At 44.0% G+C, this 6,879-nt stretch overlaps 1 protein-coding gene across 1 annotated transcript in view; it reads right to left on the bottom strand.

Moving 5' to 3' along the window:
• Positions 1-3,731: 3,731 nt before the first annotated feature.
• Positions 3,732-6,879, bottom strand: part of Skor2 (SKI family transcriptional corepressor 2) — a 41,868-nt gene continuing 38,720 nt past the window's right edge. Inside the window, exon 8 of the mRNA XM_029547077.1 lies at positions 3,732-3,936. The gene's annotated coding sequence lies outside the window, so the exon portion shown is untranslated. The remainder of the gene's footprint in view (positions 3,937-6,879) is intronic.

Raw genomic sequence — 6,879 nt, 5'->3', positions numbered from 1 at the left:
ACACACACACACACACACACACACACACACACACACACACACACACACACACAGAGTATCAGCCATTTCTTCTTTTATACAGTCCAGGACTCAAACTCAGGGAATGGTGCTGCCCATAGTGGGCCTTAGGTTTTCCCATTTCAAAGAACAGAACCAAGGCAATCCTCACAGACAGCTTACAGCCCAACCCAACCTAAACAATCCCTCATTGTAACTTCCCAGGTGATTCTAGACTGTATCAAATTGACAAAGTAATCATCGCATCAACTTTCCACAGCGTTGGCCAGTGCCAGCTTTACTTCTTTAAGGACAGAACTCTTCTCCGATTGATCATGTCCCCTGGAGCTAAGGAGAGTTCTCCCTCTGTCATCTACACTTACTGCTCCATGTAAGGAAATCCGGATGTGAAACCCTCTCTCCTTGCCTGCTGCAAACTGAAGGACAATTATTCTGGCATTCTGAGGTCTGGAAGCGGCAGGTGAACAGGGGATGCTTTATGAGTTGGGCTGAAAGCTTTGTTACTTTGTTACAGTCTTTCTCGATCTTGTCATTTAATTGGGCATTAAAATAGAGAACACTATTTGTATCGCTGTCTTCTTCATTGGCGAGCATCTGGGTTGACCCTGGATGATGCAGTGATAAAACAGTGAGAGAAAAGTGTGTCTTTCTTCTGCTGTCATTTTGGAGAGCCAAGGATCCTTATTTGTCCCTCCCCCAAAGAGTGGCTTTATTTTTAGCCACCTGCAGTGCTGCAGGTGGATGTCCTGTTGGATTCTATAAGGCAGCTCAGACAACCCAGGCACATCCAGTTTTAGCAAGAAGTTCTTTTTTTGTTCTGGCTTAAAAGCACCACATACTACCATATCGAGGATGAGGTGTCCTCTGAATTAGTGAAGAGCCATGTGGGGTAAACGCCATGTTCCCATAGCACATGCTGAACTCCTTGGTGCGTTTTCTTTGAAGGCCTTTGGGTTCTGCTGAGTTGTTTTATGCTTGCATAGAGGACTGTTGGGCTCTAGTGCTTTTAAAGAGAAAAAAAGACTTAGATAAAAATACCTTAAGAAACGAGGCCCTGGGACTGGGGGTGAGGGGCTGGGGGGGGGGGAGAGGGGAGGAGGCAAGGATGCCGAAGCACTGGGGTGAGCTCCAGAACTCTGGAGTCTGGGATTTAGGAGAAAGGGGAGACCTCAGTGTAGCTTTCCATTCTCGAGTAGACTCTGCGCTAAGCGTGCTCATCAAGACAGTTCAGAGCGCTGCTAGGGTGGTGACTTGGACGTAGTTTTCAAACCTCCCCTTTACTTTATAACCATTTGCTGGTATTTGTGCAACAATAACTGAGACATTTGAAGCTACAAATAGAAATAAAAGAACAATGTCTTACCTTGGTTTGTCAAACAAGTGTCTCTTCTGCCCAGACCCATCCTTAAGGGAACATTCTTCAAGACAGCATCTCCATCCTTTTTCTTAGGCGCCTGCAGGGACCTTATTTTCACATGGCCTATCCCATGGCCTCTCATTCTTCATGAGCCAATAGGTATAAATGAGCGGGCTTCTTCTGATCTCATAATGCACACGATGGTTGGCTCTTAGTCACTAGCCTGTTGTGCCACTGTGGTGGGCGAAACCTTGGAAAGCAGATACTTGTGGGAGGAAGTGAGGTCATTAGAGGTGTACCTTTGAGTGGAATATTGGAAACTTGGGCCTCCCTATTTTGTCTCTTGGCATCCTGGTGCCTCTACATACTTCCATCACAGTGGCAGTGAGATCAACTGACTATGGGCTGAAACCTATAAGGTAAAATAAATCTTTTATTCTTTGGATTTTAACACCTCTCTCTCTCTCTCTCTCTCTCTCTCTCTCTCTCTCTCTCTCTCTCTGTGTGTGTGTGTGTGTGTTCACATGTGTGAATGTAGTCGTGTGCATGCCACGGTGCATATGTAGATGTTAAAGAAAAACCTCCAGCATTGGCCCCTATCTTCTACTTTGGTTTGAGATAAGGTCTCATCCATGTTGCATATACCAGGCTAGCTAGACCATGAGCCTCTAGAAATTCTCCTGCCTCAACCTGCCATTCATCTTAGGAGCACTGGAATGATAGGTGCATGCAATCAATCCAGGTTTTATGTGGGTTCTGAAGGTCCAACTTCGATTCTTCATTACTTCTGATGCAAGTGCTTTACCCACTGAGACATCTCCCAGTGGACAATCCTCCTTTAAAAAATATTTTAAAAGTGTATGTGTGTATGCCTGAATAGATGTGCACTATACATGCAGTGCCCAATGAGGCCAGAAGAGGGCACCATATACCCTGGAACTGGAGGTGCAGAGTGCTATGAGCCGCCTGTCATGGGTGCTAAGAACTGGATCCAGATCCTCTGCAAGCAGATCAAGCATTCTCAGCCTCCGAGGCCTTCCTCCAGCCCTAACTTTATATTTTTTATACATCCACGCATTTCAGGTGTTTGTTACAACATCAGAAAACTGACACCATGTTGCACCACAGATACGAACATTTATCTATCAGGAGGAAGTGCATGATAACAGAGCTGGTGTGTAAAAGTATTAAATATCATGAATATACACTTTTTAAAAAATTCATTTTCCTGCTCATCCTCTTCTTTGTGTGTGTGAACGTGTGTGCATGCATGTGTGTATATCACATGAATGTGGAGATGCTCACAAGGGTACCAGACCCCTGGGCCTGGATGGGCGGTTGTAAGTTGATGGGTGTAGGTGTTGGGAGCTAAGTTTGTGTCCTCTGCAAGAGAAGTGTGGCTGTTGTTTCTCTAGCCCCCCTGGTAATGCCTTTTAAATATCATTTAAAGTCTGCCAAGGAGTGCCAATAGTGAGCAGTATCCAGTTAGGATAGTCTTTGGCAACTTCAAGCCAGGAAGTCATCCATGGTGAACCCAGAACTACCTTAGAAATTACTACTGCGAAGGGTCACACTTGGCCTCGTCTGTTTATTGCATCTAAAAGGCATCTTTGGCATAAAACTATTATATGGATTTGGATTTAACATCACAGTGAAGAGGAAGCCGTGGTGGTAACCCCATCACCAAGTCTGTCAGAAGACCTGACGGGAACTGGAAAGATTCTAAGGCCATGGATTGGAGCCCAGATGCTGAGGGGATCAAAGGCTATCCTAACCCTTAATAATCATCTGTGAAGGAAATCTGTTTTCAAAAATAATTTATTCAAATACTTTATGCCAAAATAACTCTAAAAAGCATTAGTTTCTGAGTTGCCCCCAAGCAAATATGCACTTAACTACATGAACACATCTATTACGTCATAATTTTTTTTATTATAGACTTTTTATCCACATGAATGTTAAAGAAACTACAACAGAGTTAAATACCATTTTTGATAACATGATTATATTCTTAATTACACTCAATATTAAACTGTAAAATATTTCCAGAGGAATACAATCTTCATACAGCAGGCAAAGTACCAGAGAGGAAGGGGCCATGTGTCTGTCCAGCTTGCTATGGAAAGCAGGTTTGTCTAAACCTAAGTCCCCATTCCCAGGATTGTTCTTCTCTCTTCTTTCCACTAGGAATCCCTTCCGGAAAAGCAAAGGAGAATCGTATGGTGCCGCAGAGACCACACGAACATTTCCCCACTCAGCACTTCCTACCCTCTGGGTTCAGCTATGCTTTCAAAACACAAATATTCAAACTTTGGTTCCACCAAAAGATGTGACAAGCATTGACCAGTCCGGTTGGCTCCCCCCTCCCCCCTCCTAATGAATGGCCGCCACAGTCTATTTTACATGGTTGCCCATGCTGGCGCGAGGTCACTTGTCCTTGGCTTTTCTCGAACCTGGTTTTGGTGCCCAAGCCCTTTCACTTTGCAGTTCTTCTTTCTGCAGGTCCGAAGTGCTCCGTGGTAGGCTGTATCTTACAGAACAAGAGTAAGTGGGTCTGTCGCCTGGGAGGGAACAAAAACACACAACAACCTAAGAAAACAAGAACATTTAGAGTGAGGGAGAAGATAGCTTTATTACAGTTTCAATACATTTCAAATGAGTGTGTGTGTGTGTGTGTGTGTCTACACATGCATAGGTTGTTGTGTGTGTTGTATATGCACATGTATAGGTTGTTGTGTGTGCATGCACACTGGAGTACGTGCATACCTATTAATATGTATGTGGAAGTCACAGGTTGATGTCGGTGTCTTCCTACATCACTCTCTCCTCTATTTTTTGAGGCAGGGTCTCTCACTGAACCTGGGGTCCCTGATTTTGCTAGGCTGGACGGCCAGTGAGCCCCGGGGATACCCCCGTCTCTGCTCTACCAGTGCTGGGGCTTCAGAAACACACAGCTGCATGATCAATAGGCATCCAAACTCAGACCCAGATGTTTGTGAAGCAAGCACTTTGCAGAGCCTGAATACAATTTTTAAAATGTAAGTATGCTTGGTATCTGTGCATATTTGTACGCTATGCAGGATTATGCATCTCTGCTGACTTTGAAACAACCGAGAACCGTTAGTGCTCTGCTTTGCCTTGCCTGCTTCACGGGAAAGGCAGTTGACTGGATTTAGAAATTCCAGTTTGTTGTTGGGCAAGAATGAAGCCAGCCTGCCATGGAAGAACCGATGCAACCCCTGCTCCCCGGCCTGCTGGTTTTGCCTGAATGCTCTAAAAACATGCTATTTTGATTGTTTATATTATTACTTTGTCTTATGGCAGCAGCAAAACTGTAGAAAAAGCCTAATGGATCTGTCATTCAAAATCAACAAGAGCATCAGATTGGCACATTCATAACGGATGACAAGAGGTGAAGCTGCAGGTCAGGGATCAGAGAAGCGCAGATAAAGTTCAGAGTCTCGGACCACACAGCAGGTAGTGTGTTCTCGTCTCTGTTCATCATGAAGGATGGAGAAGCAGCTGGCTGTATCTCAGTGATAAAATAAGGATTAAATAAGACAATTGACATAGGCACTGAGGACAGTGGGGATCCATGACTATTCTCAGTACAGGTTCTGAGAAGACCTTTGTCCTCTACCATCTGACAAGCGTCTTCCTCCATCTTTGGCCATACAAAAGGAAGACAAGGGCTGGTGAGATGGCTCAGTGGGTAAGAGCACCCGACTGCTCTTCCGAAGGTCCGGAGTTCAAATCCCAGCAACCACATGGTGGCTCATAACNATCCGTAACAAGATCTGACGCCCTCTTCTGGAGTGTCTGAAGACAGCTACAGTGTACTTACATATAATAAATAAATAAGTCTTTAAAAAAAAAAAAAAAAAAAGGAAGACAATATCTTTCAACATCCTTCTGCAATGTTTTTCTCATTGCTTTTAAAGTTCTTCCTTTCTCTCCCTCTTTCTCTTCCTTCCTTCCTTCCTTCCTTCCTTCCTTCCTCTCTCTTTCTTCTTTCTTTCTTTCTTTCTTTCTTTCTTTCTTTCTTTCTTTCTTTCTTTCAAACGAAGTGAAAACACTAGGAATTTAGCAGAAGGGTAGATATTCTTAATTTAGGTGAGTGTGTGCAGAAGCCACATTTTCAAACCCGCTGGAAGTGTCTCAAGTAGCAGTTAGTGATAGAAAGAATGCAAACAGAGGCAGAAATAGGTGGGTCATCTTCTGTGCCTTGGTTACACATGCTCCCAATTTGGTTTTTAATAAGAGTAGCCTCAGGAGCTAGGGAGACAGCTTAGTGGTAAGCATGAACCGCTCCTGCGGAGGACCAGAGCTGGATTCCCAGCAGTCATGCTTGCTTGATTACACCTGCCCATGACTCCAGCTCCAGGGCATCTGACACCTTCCTCTGGGTTCTGTGGGTACTTGTACTCATGTGTACCCTGCCCCCTCCCCACATAATTAAAAATAAAATAAAACTTAAAAAAAAAAAAAAAACCAAAAGCAGCCTTCTAGAGTAGGAGAAAGAATGCAGCAGAGAAGTCTGGGATGCAAGAGTGATTCCCCAGGGTTGCAGGACAGGAAGAGATCTCACCCTTTTATAATGTATACAAAACATTATATGCAATGTAACAATGTAACGTATTAATGTGATATAACAGCAAAGCCAAAGCTTTTGCCTGGGTTACATTGTGTAACATTTAGAATCTTGCCTGCTCCTCAGCAGTTCTAGTATCCAAAGAAGTCAAACAGAGAAGGACTGTGAATCCTGCCATTATCAGTAGCAAGCTGCGTGGCCTCCCAAAGCTTCAGTGTTTGGATCTATGAAATGGGATCTGAAATGGGATCTACCTTACAGACTTACAACAGCTACCTCACAGAGCTGTAAACCGCAAAGGTTAATAGAGCAGAATCCGTTTGATTCTGGATCTGGCACAGTTAATGCTAAAGTAATGGTAGATAGTATTGTTACAGCTTGGAGAACAGTGTACCACTGTAAATGAGCCTCCTAGGATGCACTTCCCACTTAGGTAAAACAGTTTCATTATTTCCTGGTAAAGATTGGGTGTTTTAGCCAGTTATCTGAACGACACTTGTAAAAGTATGAAGGTAATTAAGAAAAGAAACAGTGATAATTAGAGCCACATAGACATTGTAACATTCTCTTTTGGGGGTAGTGATTGCAGGCAGGTTATATGAGGTGTCTAGACAGGAGCTGGTCAGAGCAATCATTACAGACAAGGAAGAATACCAGAAGTGATTCTGAAGTTAAAAATGGGCCCAGGGGCTCAAGAGATGGGCTCAGTGGTTGAGAGCACTTACTGCTCTTCCAGGGGACAGGGCTCACTTTCCAGCACTGATAAGGCTCACAGCCATCTGTAACTCCAATTCCAGGATGACACTTTTGACCTCTGTGAACTTCTGTACATACATGGTGCACATACATACAGGATTCACACACACACACACACACACACACACACACACACACACACACACACACACACACA

Source organism: Mus pahari, chromosome 15, assembly GCF_900095145.1.
Source record: "Mus pahari chromosome 15, PAHARI_EIJ_v1.1, whole genome shotgun sequence".
Lineage (NCBI taxonomy): Eukaryota > Metazoa > Chordata > Mammalia > Rodentia > Muridae > Mus > Mus pahari.
Note: the sequence above shows the minus strand (reverse complement) of the source record. Positions and strands in the feature narration are given on the sequence as shown.